This window comes from Symphalangus syndactylus, chromosome 11 (genome assembly GCF_028878055.3).
Source record: "Symphalangus syndactylus isolate Jambi chromosome 11, NHGRI_mSymSyn1-v2.1_pri, whole genome shotgun sequence".
Taxonomy (NCBI): Eukaryota; Metazoa; Chordata; class Mammalia; order Primates; family Hylobatidae; genus Symphalangus; species Symphalangus syndactylus.
Window position 1 is genome coordinate 17,850,909 of NC_072433.2, and position 19,004 is coordinate 17,869,912.

Here is a 19,004-nt window from a genome sequence, read left to right on the forward strand (position 1 = left end):
GTTCCCATAAGAAGAGGAGAGAGAAAATAAGGCAGAAGCACTGGCGCGGTGGCTCACGCCTGTGAGCCCAGAACTTTGGGAGGCTGAGGCGGGTGGATCACAAGGTCAGGAGTTCGAGACCAGCCTGGCCAATATGGTGAAACCCCATCTCTACTAAAAATACAAAAATTAGCCAGGCGTGGTGGCACGTGTCTGTAGTCCCAGCTACTTGGGAGGCTGAGGCAGAAGAATCGCTTGAACTCGGGAGGTGGAGGTTGCAGTGAGCCAAGATTGTGCCACTGCACTCCAGCCTAGGTGACAGAGCAAGACTCTATCTCAAAAATAAATAAATAAATAAATAAATAAATAAACAAGGCAGAAGAAATATTTGAAGAGAATGTCCAAAAATACTAACAAACTGATGAAAGACAAAAATTTATGTATTTAAGAAGCTCTGTGAACCCCAAGCAGGAAAAATACAAAGAAAACCCCACCTAGGCTGGGCACGGTGGCTCACACCTAGAACCCCTGCACTTTGGGAGGCCAAGGCGGGCAGATCACTTGAGGCCAGGTGAGACCAGCCTGGCCAAGATGGTGAGACCCCATCTCTACTAAAAATACAAAAAATTAGCCGGGCGTGCTGGCGTGCACCTGTAATCCCAGCTACTTGGGAGGCTGAGGTGGGAGAATTGCTTGAACCTGGGAGGCAGAAGTTGCAGTGAGCTGAAACAGCACCACCGCACTCTAGCCTGGGCGACCGAGTGAGCCTCTCAAAAAAAAAAAAAAAAAAAAAAAGAAAAGAAAGAAAACCCCACCTAAGCACATCATAATGAAACTGCTTAATTCAAATATAAAAAGAAAATCTAAAAGGCAAGAAGTCATGTTTCCTTTAAAGGAGCTGATCTCAATAAAAATGATGAAATCCAGAAGACAATGAAATGACACCTTTGAAGTACTGAAAGAAAATAGCTGCCAAGCTAGAATCGTATACTCTGTGACAAAAATGAGGGCAAAATACAGACTTTTCTTCTTTTTGAGACAGTTTTACCTTTGTTGCCTGGGCTGGAGTGCAATGGCATGATCTCGGCTCACTGCAACCTCCCCCTAAGCAAACATATAAGCAGAAAGAATTTATTGCCAGAAGATCTGCCTTAAGATAAAAGCTGAACAGAGGTTTTGTTTTGTTTTGTTTTGTTTTTGAGACGCTCTGTTGCCCAGGCTACAGTGGCGCAATCTCAGCTCACTGCAACCTCCGCCCCCTGGGTTCAAGTGATTCTCATGCCTCAGCCTCCCAAGTAGCTGGAATTACAGGCACCTGCCACCACACCCAGCTATTTTTTTTTTTTTTTTTTTTTTGCTACAGACGGGGTTTCACAATGTTGACCAGGCTGGTCTCGAACCCCTGACCTCAAGTGATCCTCCCACCTCAGCTTTCCAAAGTGCTGGGATTACAGGTGTGAGCTATTGTGCCTGGCCTGAAGAGAGTTCTTAAGGCAGAAGGAAAATAGTCCCAAATGGAAACAGGAAATTTGAAGGGAATGAAGAACAACAAAAGGGGGAAATGTGTGAGTAAATATAAATAAATATTGACTGTAAAGATCAATCATATGAGGGCTTAAAATATATGTAGAATTAAAACTCATGACTCCAATAAAGCAAGAAGGAGAAGGTAAATAGAGATAAAGTGTTCTAAGATTTTAGCATTATCAGGGAAATATCAAAATAGTAATTTGTATTAAACTCAAGTCAAAGATGGTAAGTATAATTCCAACTGTATTAGTAATTACATTAAAACAACTAGAATACTCCAAATAGAAGATGAATATTATCAGATTGGATTAAAAATTATCTAACTATAACCTGGGTATGGTGGCATGTACCTATAATTCCAGCTACTCAGAAGGCTGAGGCAGGAGGATTGCTTGAGGCTAGGGGTCAAGGCCAGCCTGGCCAACATAGTAAGACTCCAATCTAAAAAGAAAAGCTAAAAAAAAACCCAGCTATATGCTGCATTTAAAAAATATCTTAAGTATAAGACACTGAAATGCTCAAAGTAAAAGCTGGAAAAAATATAGTGTGCAAACAATAATTGAAAGAAAGCTGGAGCTGGGTGCAATGACTTACCCCTGTAATCCCAGCATCTTGGGAGGCCAAGGTGGAGAGATCACCTGAGATAGGGAGTTGGAGACCAGCCTGGCCAATATGGTGAAACCCCATCTCTACTAAAAATACAAAAATTAGCTGGGTATGGTGGCACATGCCTGTAATCCCAGCTATTTGAGAGGCTGAGGCAAGAGAATCACTTGAACCCAGGGGGCGGAGGTTGCAGTGAGCTGAGATCGCACCACTGTACTCAAGCGGTGTCGCTCTTTATTATCAGAGAGAATAGCTCTTAAGGCAAGAAGAATAACTAGAGATAGAAAGGGACATTTTCTAATGATAGAGTCCAGTTCACAAGAAGATATAACAATTCTAGATATATATGCACTGAATAACATAGTTTCAAAATATATAAGGCAAAAATGGACAGAACTAAAAGGAGAATGTAGACAAATCAACATTAATAAGGTAGATTTAACACAACCTTTCAATAGTTGATAAAACAAACACATGATAATCAGTAATGACGTAAAAATCAAAATAACACAATAAACTTGACTCTGTTGACGTAATAGAACACTGCACTGAGGATAAGAATATATATTTAAAAAAAATTTTTTTTTTTGAGATGGAGTTTTATTCTTACTGCCCAGGCTGGAGTGCAATGGCGTGACCTCGGCTCACTGTAACCTCCACCTCCCAGGTTCAGGTGATTCTCCTGCCTCAGTCTCCTGAGTAGCTGGGATTACAGGCATGCACCATTATACCTGTATAATTTTGTGTATTTTTAGTAGAGACAGGGTTTTACCATGTTGGCCAGGCTGGTCTCAAACTCCTGACCTCATGTAATCCACCCACCTCGGCCTCCCAAAGTGCTGGGATTACAGGCATGAGCCACTGCGCCCAGCCTTAAAATATTTTTTATAGAGATGGGTCTTACTTTGATGCCCAGACTGGAGTGCAATGGCATGATCATACCTCACTGTAGCCTTGAATTCCTGGGCTCAAGCAATCCTTCCACTTCAGCCTCCCAAGTAGTTAGGACTACAAGCACACACCACCAATGCCCAGTTATTTTTTAAAAAATTTTTTGTAGAGACAGGGTCTTATTATGTTGCCCAGGCTGGTCTTGAACTCCTCACCTCAAGTGATCCTCTTGTTACAGCCTCTCAAAGTGCTGGGATTACAGGCATGAGGCACAATGCCCAGCTAGACTATACATTGTTTTTAAGCATACAGGTGAATTTATAAAATTTGACAGTAAAGCCAGCTTCAACAAAGTTTCAGAAGATTGGAAGCACTCAGAATGTACTCTCTGATCACAATAGTCTTAAGGTAGAAATGAATTATAAAAACTAATTAGAAAATGGAAATTAAGCAGTACACTTCTAAGTAATCCATTAATCAAAAAAAGATCACAGTAGAAATTAGAAAGTATGTGAAACTGAATAATAATGAAAATATGGCATATCAAAACTTCTGAGATATAGTTAAAACAGTGGTTGGATGGAAATGTGTAAAATGCATATGCTAGAAAAGAAGGAAGGTTAATATCAGTGATCCAAGCTTGTATCTCAAGAAGTGAGTAAAAGAACAGCAAATTAAACCCAGAGAGAAATAAGATAAAAGTAAAAAATAATGAAATTTAAAACAAACACCACAGAAAACGGAGGACCTTTTACTTTTGTCCATGATGGAGCAACTGGCATGATACTTACTCTTCCTTTGTAAAAGCTAGGATAATGGAAAAAAGTATCTGAAACAATGCATTAGACATTGGGCAACAGCCAACCCAGGACCATAGTCCCTTATAGATGGAAAATGAATGAGATGAGCACTATGATCACATAGGGTTTTTCTTAGAGGCAATTTCTGGACCACAGCACAGGATGGCATAACCCAAGGAGAGCCTGGCAGCTTTGCTGAGTTGATGAAGTAGGGATAGAAGCTTGGGGAGGCCAAGGTGGCTAGAATTTGCAAGGCAGAGTACTAGAGAAGAGAAAAGCTATGTAGAGAAGGTGCTCAAAAGTCTGCATGGGTTACCTTCCAGTCTTTGGTTGAATACTAATCTGTGCAATTGTGGCAGCCATGAAAATAGACCCCTCAGACCTCCAACTGCAGGGAATGTAATTTTGACCTATGGGCCCTGTTGCTGCATTTTGAAATTCATCACCGTGTTCATACTAAGGAATCTTCCCATGGCTGCTGCTTACAGTCAGTGACTAGGCACAGGGATACTGAGGACGGCCCATTCTTGGAAGATGAGAAACTCAAAATTTTGGCTTAAAGATTCTTCATTGGCATTGCCAAACTTCCTTAGAACTGCACTGCAGTGTAAGTTGCTTCCACTCAACATTTCTTTCCTTCACAAAGGTCAGACATACATTACAGTCTGATGCCTTTCCTAGATTCCCCTGGCTCCTTTCCCAGTTTTCTCACAGGTATTTCTCCCAGTAAATCTCTTGCATATCTAATCTCTTGCCATCTGTTTCTCAGGGGACTTGAGCTAACACAAGTGGTACCAAGAGTGGTCCAAGAAAATAGGCAGCAAGATGGGATCTGGGACTGGCTCACTCACCTCCTGGCAGGCAAAGAGAACATCATTCTGACTGGTACGTGGGACATGGATAGACTAGCATAAACCGGAGTTCAGCAACTCAAGATTTCACAGGTGGCAACCTGGAAAATGATGTGGTAGAGGGAAGTTCTGTGTAAGGTGTGATGATGCAGGCAGAGAAAGATTTTGGAGCAGGAAGGAGATTACCTCCAAAGATGGGTGAATTGGTTACTGCTGAGTTGTATTGATGCCTTGCAGTGGGATAATCAGAAACTGAAAGCTCTTGAGTGGTTAATGGCTAAGCCAGATGGTTTCGTGGTATCATCTTACAAAGAGCCCCTTATGTACTGCAGTGGAAGAGCAGACATGTGAGCAGTAGGATGAAGATCTAATTGTTAGAGTTGCAGAGCTTCAGAGCTATGAGACATTTGAATGCCCAGTAGCCCTATTATACAAAGGTCAGGACCTAGTGGGGATAACCTGGGATCCTGAAACATGGAATGGGGACATCTCATCGAATGCCCCTAAGAATGCTGGCACTGCGGCCCTTGCACTCCCTGGGCTTGCTCGTTTTTCCCTTGTAAGAACTAACACTTATGTTTTGCTGTGTGATCTGCAGGTGCTCATCTCAGTAGCTGCCCCAACTTTTGGCTGCCAAGTCAATAACTTAGGCTAAATCCTAGCATAACTTTGTTGAAAACATGCTGGGCCTGATAAGGGAAGAAAAGAGACTTATATCAAAAGAATTGCAGGAATTAGCTAGCATACTAGCAGGAGCCAGGGATGTATCCTTGGAATTAGATTTTTAGGGTGTTTGATCAAGGGGACTAGAATGTAAGCATAGATAAGCAAGAATTCATTTACTCAGGAGTACTATCTCAGGACATGGGATTTAACACCCTTGCAAGGACCATAGGGGATAAGGCAAATTCACTACTGTGATGGCTTTTAGAAACTTGGAAAATGCTGTGGCTAACACTCAGGGAAATGGAAAGGCCTGAGTTGCCCTTACAGATGGCACAGGAAAGGATAAAGATGCTGAGGGAAGTAGGCATGCTGGAATAGATGTGTAATGTAAGACCAGAAGTCTAACCAGAGAATCATGGGAGGACCCAGAGGATACATCATTCACCAAGGCCTGGTGAAATGAGGTTGAAGATTTGGACACTGAAAACTACAGCAACAGAGACTAATGTTGAACCCCTGACATAGCACTGTTCTCTGAAGAGACCAACCAGCTAGTTGGTGCCAAGTCAAGTATATCAGACTTCTTTCAACCCAAAAGAGCAAGACTTTTATCTTCACCAGGTATAGATACTTATTCTGAGTATGGTCTTACACTTCCTGCCTAAAGATTCTCAGCTTCTCTGGGGCTTACAGAATAATTCATAGACATGGAATTCCACACAACATAGCATCCAACCACTTTACAGTGAAGAGGGTGTGGAGTAGTTTCATGACCATGGGATTCACTGGCAATATCACATGTACCATCCTAAAGCAGCCAGCCTTGTAGAACACTGGATCAGCCTTTGTAAGTACAGATGAAGTGCTAGCTCAGAGGAAATATTCTGAAAAGATAATGTGCCAATCTTCCAGATGCAGGATATATATGCAGAGACTTTTTTAGAATATTATATCCCCAGGGGGAAAAAACACATGGGTCTGGGAGTCAGGGCATGGAAGCAGGAGTGGCTCCTCTTATTATCACTCCCAAAATGGGGATTCATGTCCCAACTGGGAGATTTTGTACTTCTCATCCCTGCAACCCTGGGCTTTGACAGAATTGGAGTTCTTGGTTTCGAAAAGGGGCATACTCTTGCTAGAGGTCACACACAGCAAGAGTTCCATTTAACGTAAAGTTACAATTTCCACAATGGCATTTTAAATTCTTTGTGTCCAAGGTCTAGCAGGCAAGAAAAGAAGTCACCATACCGGGAAGGGTAATTGGCCTTGATCAGCAGGAGGAAGTAGGACTACTGTTACATGAAGGGGGAAGGGTGGCAAATGTGTCCAACCCATTATCCATTTGAGTGCCTTGAACCACTGTAACTGTGAATGAACACATGTGGCAACCTGAGTATGAAAAAGGTATGACTACTAAGAGTTCAGATTTCCCAGGAATGGAGGTTTGGATCACACCACTAGGTAAGGCACCAAGACCTGCTGAAATGATGGCTGTGAGTGAGGAAATTCAGAATGAATCACTTGAGGAGGGAGAGGGTGAAGACCAGGTGCAGGGCTTAGATCAACTGCAGTGATGAGGACTGTAGTTTGTCTCATTATTCTCTCTATTCTTAGTTTCCCCCCAGGAAGAAAGGATAATAGGCATCATGGAGGAGGTTGCCTCTGAATTTTGAGGAGATGTATATCTGTTTGATGCAAGGGGTGAATATTTGGTGGCCTAAAAAATGTGTCTCTAATGTGTCTAACTATGAAGAGCATAATCGACTAATGGGCCCAGCTGCTGCACTCTGAAATCCGTCTCCACATTTGCAGTAAGGCCATGCTTCCCATGTGTTAACTCCCAGCTAATGACTTTCTCAGGCATATGAAGGCAGGCCTATTCCTGAGAAATGCAGAATGCCTCTGATGGGAGACTTTGGCTTGAGGATTCCCCGTCAGATTTCCAAACTTCCTTAGAACTGCAGTGCAGTCTAAATGTCTTCCACTCAACTTTCCTTTCTTTTCTCTTTCAAAAGGGTCAGACCTGCATTGCAATTATATGATTCTCCTAGCTTCCCCGGCTCCCTTCCCATTTTTCCTTACAACATTATAATCTCTTAGAACCCTCTTCTTGGTATTTGTTTTTTGGAGTACTCAAACTGATAAGCCACATATAGGATGAAATTTACAAGGCCAGTCAAAGAATATCTCCCAGGGATCTATAAGTAAAATAATTGTCAGAGATCCCACAGGGCTAGGAGCAATTCAAGTTTCTGCCATCTAATGTGTAGAGATATTTTTGAACAGCCAGGGCATTTAGTAGAGACACCATATCATATCTTTGTAGTAGGGCTAAACTATCTTACAATAAAAGGCCTTTTAGATATGCTCTTACACAGCTTAAAAACAAGACTCTTGGCTGGGCGTGGTGGCTCATGCCTGTAATCCCAGCACTTTGGGAGGCCGAGGCAGGGGGATCACGAGGTCAGGAGTTCAACACCAGCCTGGCCAACATGGTGAAACCCAGTCTCTACTAAAAATACAAAAATTAGCTGGGCTTGGTGGCACGTGCCTGTAGTCCCAGCTACTTGAGAGGCTGAGGCAGGAGAATTGTTTGAATCTGGGAGGCGGAGGTTTCAGTGAGCTGAGATTGCGCCACTGCACTCCAGCCTGGGCAACAGAGTGAGACTCTGTCTCAAAAAAAAAAAGAAAAAAAAAAGACTCTTAGGGACCAAGGTGATCTGCAAGTAACTCAATGGCTTGTCAAAACAAATTCTAACTTCTTTAAAGGAAATTTAAAAAATTCTAACAATCATGTAAGTGTTATAAGCCTGCCACCCAATGAAAAAATTACTATACTTGGCCGGGCGTGGTGGCTCATGCCTGTAATCCCAGCACTTTGCGAGGCGGAGGCAGGCAGATCACTTGAAGTCAGGAGTTTGAGACCAGCCTGGCCAATATTGTGAAACACTGTCTCTACTAGAAATACAAAAATTAGGCAGGCATGGTGGCAGGCACCTGTAATCCCAGCTACTTGGGAGGCTGAGGTAGGAGAATTGCTTGAACCAGGGAGGCGGAGGTTGCAGTGAGCCAAGATTGCACCACTGCACTCCAGCCTGTGCAACAGAGCAAGGCTCCATATAAAACAAACAAACAAAAAAATCAAAAAACAAACAAACAAACAAACAAAAAAACAGCCGGGCACGGTGGCTCACGCCTGTAATCCCAGTACTTTGGGAGGTCGACATGGGTGGATCACCTGAGGTCAAGAGTTCAAGATCAACTTGGCCAACATAGTGAAACCCCATCTCTACTAAAAATACAAAAATTAGTTGGGCGTGGTGGCAGGCGCCTGTAATCCCAGCTGCTTGGGAGGCTGAGGCAGGGGAATTGCTTGAACCCAGGAGGTGGAGGTTGCAGTGAGCCAAGATCACACCATTGCCTCCATCCTGGGCAACAAGAGCAAGACTCCATCTCAAAAAAAAAAAAATCACTAGACTTTAAAACAACCCAGCAGCCAGATGCAGTGGCTCACTCCTATAATCCCAGTATTTTGGGAGGCTGAGGCACGCGGATCGCTTGACCAACCTGGGCAATATGGCGAAATCCTGTCTCCACACGAAATACAAAAATTAGCTGGGCATGTGGTGCACGCCTGTAGTACCAGCTACTTGAGAGGCTGATATGGGAGGATTAAGCCTGGGAGTGGAGGTTGCAGTGAGCCAAGATTGCTCCACTGCACTCCAGCCTGGGCAGCACAGTGAAACTCTATCTCAAAATAAATAAATAAAATTAAATTAAAATAAAACTACCCAGAAAAAATGTGATCCACAATGACAATTTTAAATATTCAATAGAAGGAGATAAAGAAATGATAATGGAATTAGCAGGCAAGCGCTTTACAACAACTTTAGAACAAGAATTTAAAGGACAACATTAACATAATGGGGAAAGAAATGGAATATTTTTTAAAAAGTCCAAATGGGGCCGGGTGTGGTGGCTCACACCTGTAATCCCAGCACTTTGGGAGGTTGATGCAGGGAATTGCTTGGGTCCAGGAGTTTGAGACCAGCCTGGCCAACATGGCAAAACCCCTTCTCTACTAAAAATACAAAAGTTAGCTGGGCATGGTGGGACACACCTGTGTCCCAGCTACCTGGGAGGCTGAGACACAAGAATCACTTGAACCCGGGAGGTGGAGGTTGCAGTGAGCAGAGATCATGCCACTGCACTCCAGCCAGGGCAACAGAGCAATACTCTGTCAAAAAAACAAAACAAAACAAAAGACATAAAGCAAAAGGGGTATAAATAATGAACCAACTGTAGAGACAGAATGGTACTCTGTCCATAGGGAAGCAGCACATGAAAGGGAAGAGAAAACAGATGCTATAGCCCAATTACATAGATAATTACATTAAATATAAATGGTTCAAATACTCCAATGACAAGGACAAAGATTGTCTAACTGGGGAAAAAAAGCAATATCCAACTATATGCTACAGGAAACACACTATAAATATGAATACACAGGTTAAAAGGATAGAAAAAAGATGCCAACAGTGATAATAAGAGAGCTGGAGTGGCTACATTCTTACATGAAGTAGATTTCTAAACAAGGTATACCAGGGATAAAGATAAATTTCATAATGATAAAAGGGTCAATGCACTAAGAAAATATAACAGTTTTAAATGTGTATGCATTTAATACCAGAGCTTTAAAATACATAAAGCAACTACTGATAGACAATCCACAAATATAGTTGAGATTTCAATACTCTTCTCTCAATAATTGATAGAGCAAGTAAACAGAAAATTAGTAAAGACATAGGTGGCTGGGTGCAGTGGCTCACGCCTGTAATCCCAGCACTTTGGGTGGCCGAGGCAGGCAGATCACCTGAGGTCAAGAATTTGAGACCAGCCTGGCCAACATGGTGAAACCCCATCTCTACTAAAAAATACAAAAATTAGCGAGGTGCGGTGGCTCACGCCTGTAATCCCAGCACTTTGGGAGGCAGAGGCAGGTGGATCACGAGGTCAGGAGATCGAGACCATCCTGGCTAACACAGTGAAACCCCGTCTCTACTAAAAATACAAAAAATTAGCCGGGCGTGGCGGCGGGTGCCTGTAGTCCCAGCTACTCGGGAGGCTGAGGCAGGAGAATGGCGTGAACCCAGGAGGCGGAGCTTGCAGTGAGCCGAGATTGCGCCACTGCACTCCAGCCTGGGTGACAGAGCGAGACTCCGTCTCAAAAAAAAAAAAGAAAGAAAAAAACAAAAATTAGCCAGGTGTGGTGGCATGTGCCTGTAGTCCCAGCTACTTGGGAGGCTGAGGCAGGAGACTCACTTGAACCTGGGAGGCAGAGGTTGCAGTGAGCCAAGATTGCGCCATTGCACTCCAGCCTGGGTGACAGAGTGAGACTCCATCTAAAAAATAAAAAGACATAGGTTATCTGGCTGGGTGCGGTGGCTCATGCCTATTAATCCTAGCACTTTGGGAGGCCAAATGGGTGGATCCTTTGAGACCAGGAGTTCGAGACCAGCCTGGCCAACATGGTAAAGCCCTGTTTTTACTAAAAATACAAAAAATTAGCAGGGTGTGGTGGCATGCACCTGTAATCCCAGCTACTCAGGAGGCTGAGGCACAAGAATCACTTGAACCCCAGAGGCAGAGGTTGCAGTGAGCTGAGATTGTACCACTACACTCCAGCCTTTGGGACAGAGTGAGACTGTCTCAAATAAATAAATAAATAAATAATAAATAAAAAAACATTGATGAGCTGAACAATACTTTCAACCAACTTTGATTAACTGGCATTTATAGAACATGATACCCGACAATGGCACAATACACATTTTTTCCAAGTGCAAATGTTACTAAGATAGACTATATTCTGAGCCATAAAACAAGTCTCAATAAATTTACAATGATTGAAATCATACAGAATATGTTCTCTGACCACAATGGCATCAAATTAGAATTAATAACAATACAATGTTTAGAAAATCCCCAAATATTTGGAAACTAAACAATCAATTCTAAATAATCTATGCATTACAGAAAAAACACCAGGAATAATGGCTGGGCATAGTGGCTCACGCCTGTAATCCCAGCACTTTGGGAGGCCAGGGCAGGCGGATCACCTAAGGTTGGGAGTTCGAGACCAGCCTGACCAACATGGAGAAACCCTGTGTCTACTAAAACTACAAAATTAGCTGGGCATGGTGGCGCATGCCTGTAATCCCAGCTACTCGGGAGGCTGAGGCAGGAGAATCGCTTGAACCTGGGAGGCGGAGGATACAGTGAGCTGAGATCGCGCCCTTGCACTCCAGCCTGGGCAACAGGAATGAAACTACATCTCAAAAAACAAACAAACAAACAAACAAAAACACCAGGAATATTAGCAAATATTTTGAACTAAATGATAATGAAAACACAAGATATAAAAATTTTTAGAATGCAGCCAAAGCAGTGCTTTGAGAGAAATTTATGGCTTTGGATGCTTATATTAGAAAAGAAGAAAGATCAGGGCCGGGCGAGGTGGCTCATGCCTGTAATCCCAGCACTTTGGGAGGCCAAGGAGGGTGGATCATGAGGTCAGAAGATCAAGACCATCCTGGCTAACACGGTGAAACCCCGTCTGTACTAAAAATACAAAAAAATTAGCTGGGCGTTGTGGTACACGCCTGTAGTCCCCGCCACTCAGGAGACTGAGGAGGAGAATTGCTTGAACCCAGGAGGCAGAGGTTTCAGTGAGCTGAGATTGCGCCATTGCACTCCAGGCTGGGTGACAGAGGGAGACTCCATCTTCAAAAAAAAAAAAAAAAAAAAGAAAGAAAGAAAAGAAGAAAGATCTAAATTTAATGACCTAAGCTTTAACTTTAAAATGTTAAAAAAAAAAAAGAAAGGCTAGAAAAGAACAAATGAAACCTATAGTAAGTAGAAAGAAAGAAATAATAAAGGAAATAATTCAATGAGATATAAAACACTAACTAGAGAAAAATCAACACAACCAAAAGTTGGATGATTGAAAAGAATAAAAAAAAATGATAAACTTAGGGGCCGGGCACTGTGGCTCACGCCTGTAATCCCAGCACTTTGGAAGGCTGAGGCGGGCAGATCACCTGAGATCAGGAGTTGGAGACCAGCCTGACCAATATGGAGAAACCCCGTCTCTACTAAAAAAAATACAAAATTAGCCAGGCATGGTGGCACATGCCTGTAGTCCCAGGTACTCAGGAGGCTGAGGCAGGAGAATTGCTTGAACCCGGGAGGTGGAGGTTGTGGTGAGCTGAGATCACACTCCAGCCTGGGTGACAGAGCGAAACTCCATCACAAGAAGGAAAAAAAAAAAGATAAACTTACTAAACTGGTCAAGAAATAGAGAAACACAGTTTAACAATATCAGGAATAAATGAGAGATGTAACTACGTAATCTACAGACATTTCACTTAAAATTGAAAATTTATCAGTATATAGTTGTTTTTGACACCCTCTTACTATTTTGTAAAAGTTGATAAGATTCTAGTGAAGCTCTTCCCGCACTTCCTGCTCTGTCACCCAGGCTAGAGTGCATTGGCAGTATCATAGCTCACTGCAGCCTCAAACTCCTGGGCTCAAGTGATCCTCCTGCCTCAGCCTCCCAAGTAGCTGGGACTACAGGCACATGTTACCATGCCCAGATTTTTTCTCTTATTTCTTTTAGATATGGGTTTCACTATGTTGCCCAGGCTGGTCTTAAGCTCCTGGTCTCAAGCTATCATCCCGTCTGAGCCTTCTGCCTGAGCCTCCCGAGTAGCTGCGATCACAGGCACGAGCCAGCATCCTTAGCCCTTTTTCATTCTTGAACTTAGTAACGTGTTTTTTCTAATTTTTTATACCAATAATTTATTAAATTGCCTTTTCAATGAAGTGATTTTCTCTAGTGTATATTTGTTTGCTATGGTATTAATGTCTGTTCCTATCTTTTTTTTCTTCTAATGTCCTTAGATTCTGTTTATTTTCCAATTTAAATCATTGATTATCAGCCATTGTTCTTTTCTCAGAAGCATTTTATTTCTTAATTTGTTTTTAGTTAAACAATCATTTTACTGCTTGAGTACATAGACAAATTTATGGGAGCAGGGCAGAGGCTGTTTGTTGATGATTCATATTTCCAATTGGGAGGGAGGATTCACTTGGTCTTATAATATCTAGCCAAATGGTGAATCCGGCTCTCTATCAGAATCAGACATAATTTAGCATCCTTATCCTTTCTGTTTTGTTCGAGATGCTTTCAAATAGCAACTGCTTTCTTAATTAAATGGTACAGATCATCAGGGAGATCAAGAGCAAGTCCCTTGGACTTAAGAATTCTTAAGATTTCATTGCCTGTCACAAAGCGTACTTGTGCAACACACGTGTGTCTCTCAGGATCACACTGATTTGTGAGGGAGTCAGGCCCTTTTTGGCCAGTTTGTAAATCTGCTCCTTCATGTCATCAGATACTAACTTCAGCTGAGTGGGGATGCTGCGGTGATAGGGCAGAGCCCCTCCAGGGAGCATGCATGTGACCCATGATGGCGGCGGTCAGGCAGCAAAAGGCGAAGCATTTTAAATGCATAAATTTGCTTCTAAGCACAGCTTTAGCTGTATCACATGTTTTTGTATGTAGTATTATTTAGTGTTGTTTAATAAGTTTTTTTTTCCAATTTCCAATATGATATCTACTTTATTCCATGAGTTATTTAGAAATGTAATTCTCAGTTTCCAAGCACATGGGAAATTTTGAAATTAATATTTAGCTTAATTAGAGTGTGGTCAGAGAATCCCTCTGTATTATTTCATTCCTTTGAAATTTATTGATTTGTTTTATGTGCCAACATATAGTAAATTTTTGAACTTAAAAATAATTCTGTAATTATTGGGTGCAACGTTCTATAGGTGTCAGTTCAAGAGTGTTAATTGTGTTGTTTAAATCTTTATACTGTATCTGATTCTTTGGCATGTGTCCTGTTTATTTGTTATTGAGGGTTACGTGTTAAAATCTTCAAGTATCATTGTGGATTTATCTACTTCTTCATTTAATTCTATCAGTTTTTAATATACATTTAAGGCTATGTTATTAGGTGCATTCAGTTTAGGTTTGTTGCATTTTTCTGGTGAATCGTACCTTTTTTCATTATGAAATATGTCTCATTTCTAATAATGCTTCTCACATTACAGTCTACTTTATGTGTTATTAATATAGCTACCTGTTTTGTTTAGAGTTTGTATAGTAACTATTTTTCTTTTCTTTTACTTTGAATATTCCTACATATTTATATTTCATATAAATGCTTATTTTATAAGCAATATATGGTTAGGTTTTAAATTTTCTATCCAGTGTGACCATCTGTTTCTTTTTTTGGAGCATCTTATTTGGAACCTGTTTTATTTAATATGGTTACTTTTATGTTTGGTTTTATATCTACCACCTCGCTATTTACTTCCTATTTGTTCCATGTATTCTGTTTTCCTTTCTCTCTCTGTTACTGCTTTTTTAAAAAAATTATTGAGTATTTTTATTATTCAATATTTCCCTTTATCAGTTTGTTATGACATATATATATTTGACAATTATCTGCAGATTTTTGTCACATGCATCTGTGACTTACCAGAGTTTAATAAAATTAGTATTTTATTCCTTCTAGATAATGAAAAGACCTTAGAATACTTCAACTCTATTTGCTTCTCTCCCTACTTATGTGCTAATGATGTCATTTTTAAATTTTACATATATTAATCCTACAATACATTATTATTGTTTTAGACAGTTAACATTTACTCTTTTGTTACTATTTATTCCTTCCTGTACTTCCAAGCTTACCCTGGGGTCATTTTTCTCTGTCTAAAAAGTACCCTTTAGTATTTCCTTTAATGCAGACTATATGATGACAAATCCAGTCATTTGTATTTTCCCATACATGTCTTTATTTTACCTTCATTTTAAAGAATTTTTAAATTGATCTTAAGTGTTCAGTTGAATGAGTTGTGACAATTGTATTCACCCACATAACACCACATAAATAAGGTATAGAACATTTCCATTTCCCCAGTGCTGGTTGCCAGTCAATTTTCTGTTTACCCACAATGCAACCATTTTCTGATTTCTGACATCATAGATTAGTTTTTCTTGTTCTTGGACTTCATGTACCTTGAATCCTATAAATGAAATATAATACATATAGTTTTGTGTAATGTTTTCAAAATGCATCCATGGTTTGCAGTTAACACTTACTTGTTAATTTCCTCTTTAAAAAATTTTTTGTTAAAGTTTTTTGAGACAGGGTCTTGCTGTATCACCCATACTGGAGTGCAGTGGCATGAACACAGCTTGCTGCAGCTTCTACCTCCTGGGCTCAAGCAATCCTCCCACCTCAGCCTGTTAAGTAGCTGGGACCATAAGTGCATCCCATCATGCCTCACCAACTTTTTTATTTTTTGTAGTGATGGGGTCTCGCCATGTTACCCATGCTGTTCTCAAACTCCTGGGCTCAAGTGATCATCCTGCCTCAGTTTACCAAAGTGCTGGGATTACTGCCATTTGTTAACTTCTTATAGCTATGTCATGTTCTAGTGCATGACTATAATACAATTTCTTTATCCAGTCTCTAGCTGATGCACATTTGAGTTGTTCCAATTATTATGATTAAGGCTGCCATGAACTTTCTTGCACACATCTTTTTGTGGATCTATGCCTTCGTTATCCTTGGAAAAAAACTTAGAAGTAGAATTGTGTGGCCATAGGGAAAATGTATGTTTAAATTTATGGGAAATTACCAAACAGTTCTCTAAGACGAGATAATTGTTTACACTCTCACCAGCAAAGATTGAGAGTTCCAGTTGCTCCATAGCTTTATAAACATCTGGTATTATCACTTTATCCAATCTAGTGGGTGTATGATGGTACCCCATTGAAGCTTTTTTTTAAATTGAATTCTAATTTGCATTTTCCTAATGAATAATGATGTTGAGCACGCTTTCACATGCTTATTGGCCATTCTTATGTCTTTTTTGTTTGTTCAAATACTTTGTACATTTTAAATTGGATTTTTGTTGTTGTTAATTGTTAGCAGTTCCTGATACATTCAGGACACAAGTCTTTGGTCATACATATGCACTGCAAATATTATCTCACAATTCGTGGTATGTCTGTCTATTCATTTTCTTAACAATATTTTTTCTTTTAAAGTCATAAACTTATATAAAATAAAATGCAAGGGCCCTAACTGTTTAGCTTTATGAATTGTGGCAATTAAATATACCCATGTAACCACCACCCAAAGCAAGATATAAAATAATTACATCACTCCTTATCCTCCTTTCAGTCAATGCCTCCCATCAAAGGAAACCAGTATCTGACATCTATCCGTAAAGGTTAGGTTTTTTGTTGTTGTTGTTTGTTTTGTTTGTTTTTTGAGATGGAGTTTCACTCTTGTTGCCCAGGCTAGAGTGCAATGGCGTAATCTTGGCTCACTGCAACCTCCGCCTCCTGGGTTCAAGCAATTCTCCTGCCTCAGCCTCCCCAGTAGCTGGGATTATAGGCATGTGCCACCACACCTGGCTAATTTTGTATTTTTAGTAGAGATGGGGTTTCTTCATGTTGGTCAGGCTGGTCTCAAACTTCCAACCTCGGGTGATCTGCCCACCTTGGCTTCCCAAAGTGCTGGGATTACAGGCATGAGCCACCGCGCCTGGCCCTGTTTACATATTTACTGTATGTTTCCAGTTAGATAAAGTTCAAATACAAATAAAACTAACCTCTGGGCTCTTTCAAACTCCTGACCTCGGGTAATCTGCTGGCCTCAGCCTTCCAAAGTGCTGGGATTACAGGCATGAGCCACTGTGCCCGGCCAAAGATATCCTTCTAAAGGTCTTAAAGTTTTCCGTTTGCATTTAAGTCCATAATACATATGAAATTATTGTTTGGTATGAGGCAAGAATTCAGTTCCTCTTTCTCTGTATGGATTACCAATTGTCCCAGTCTCATTTATTTAAGAGTCTATCCTTTCCCCACTTATTGTCAATACCATTTCTATCATATATTGTTTCTGTACATGTGTGGGTTTTTTAGGCTCTTTATTCAGTTCTACTGGTCTTTTACCCTTACACCAATTCAGTGGTATCTTAATTACAACTTTAACATGAATCATGATGTCTGGTTAGACACATGCTTCTACTTTGTAATTACAACTTTAACATGAATCTTGACATCTTATTAGACACATGCTTCTACTTTGTTCTTCCTTTTTTTTTTTTTTTTTGAGACAGAGTGTTGTTCTGTCGCCCAGGCTGGAGTGCAGTGGCGCAATTGCAGGTCGCTGCAACGTCCACCTCACGGGTTCAAACAATTCTCCTGCCTCAGCCTCCCAAGCAGCTGGGACTACAGGTGCCCACCACCATGCCCAGCTAATTTTTGTATTTTTAGTAGAGATGGGGTTTCGCCATATTAGTCAGGCTGATCTTGAACTCCTGACCTGTTGCGGGAAGTCAGGGACTCCGAACTGCCTAGTGGAGCTGTGAGAAGAGGGCCACCGTCCTCCAGACCCCAGAATGGTAGATTCACTTGTTACGGGAAGTCAGGGACCCTGAACGGAGGGGCCAGCTGAAGCCATGGCAGAAGAATATAAATTGTGAAGATTTCATGGACATTTATCACTTCCCCAATCAATACTCTTATAATTTCCTATGCCTGTCTTTACTTTAATCTCTTAATCCCGTCATCTTCGTAAACTGAGGATATATGTCACCTCGGGACCCTGTGATGATTGCGTTAACTGCACAAATTGTTGTAAAACGTGTGTTTGAACTATATGAAATCTGGGCATCCTAAAAAAGAAGAGGATAACAGCGATTTTCAGGGAACAAGGGAGATAACCATAAGGTCTGACTGCCTGTGGAGCCAGGCAGAACAGAGTCATATTTCTCTTCTTGAAGAAAGCAAATAGGAGAAATATCGCTGAATTCTTTTCCCAGCAAGGAATAACCCTGGGAAAGGAATGCATTCCCAGGGGGAGGTCTCTAAAATGGCCACTCTGGGAGTGTCTGTCTTATGTGGTTGAAGATAAGGGATGAAATACTCCCTGGTCTCCTGCAGTGCCCTCAGGCTTGCTAGGATTAGGAAATTCCAGCCTGGCGAATTCTAGTCAGACCGGTTGTCTGCTCTCAAACCCTGTTTCCTGTTAAGATGTTTATCAATGACAATGCGTGCCCAGCAGGACATGGAACCTCATCAGTAATTCTAATTTCGCCCTGGCCTTGTGATCTTGCTCTGCCCTTTGCCTTGTGATCTTTTATTGCCTTTTGAAGCATGTGATCTCTGTGACCCACTCCCTATTCGTACACTCCCTCCCCTTCTAAAATCCCTAATAAAAACTTGCTGATTTTGCGGCTCGAGGTTGCCATCACAGTCCTACCAATATGTGATGGCACCCCCGGAGGCCCAGTTGTAAAATTTCTCTTTGTACTCTTTCTCTTTATTTCTCAGACCAGCCAACACTTAGGGAAAATAGAAAAGAACCTACTTTGAAATATTGGGGGATGGTTCTCCCAATACTGACCTTGTGATCTGCCTGCCTTGGCCTCCCAAAGTGCTGAGATTACAGGTGTGAGCCACCACACCCAGCCTCATATCTCTTTTCTTTTCTTTTTTTTTTTTTTTTTTTTGAGACAGAGAGTCTAGCTC

General features: G+C 41.2%; 1 protein-coding gene and 1 pseudogene across 1 annotated transcript in view; one reads left to right on the forward strand and one right to left on the reverse strand.

Annotated features, from left to right (window-relative positions):
• Positions 1–19,004, forward strand: part of CDKL3 (cyclin dependent kinase like 3) — a 145,388-nt gene that overhangs the window by 98,327 nt on the left and 28,057 nt on the right.
• On the reverse strand, positions 13,374–13,866 carry LOC129492597 (small ribosomal subunit protein uS15-like; annotated as a pseudogene).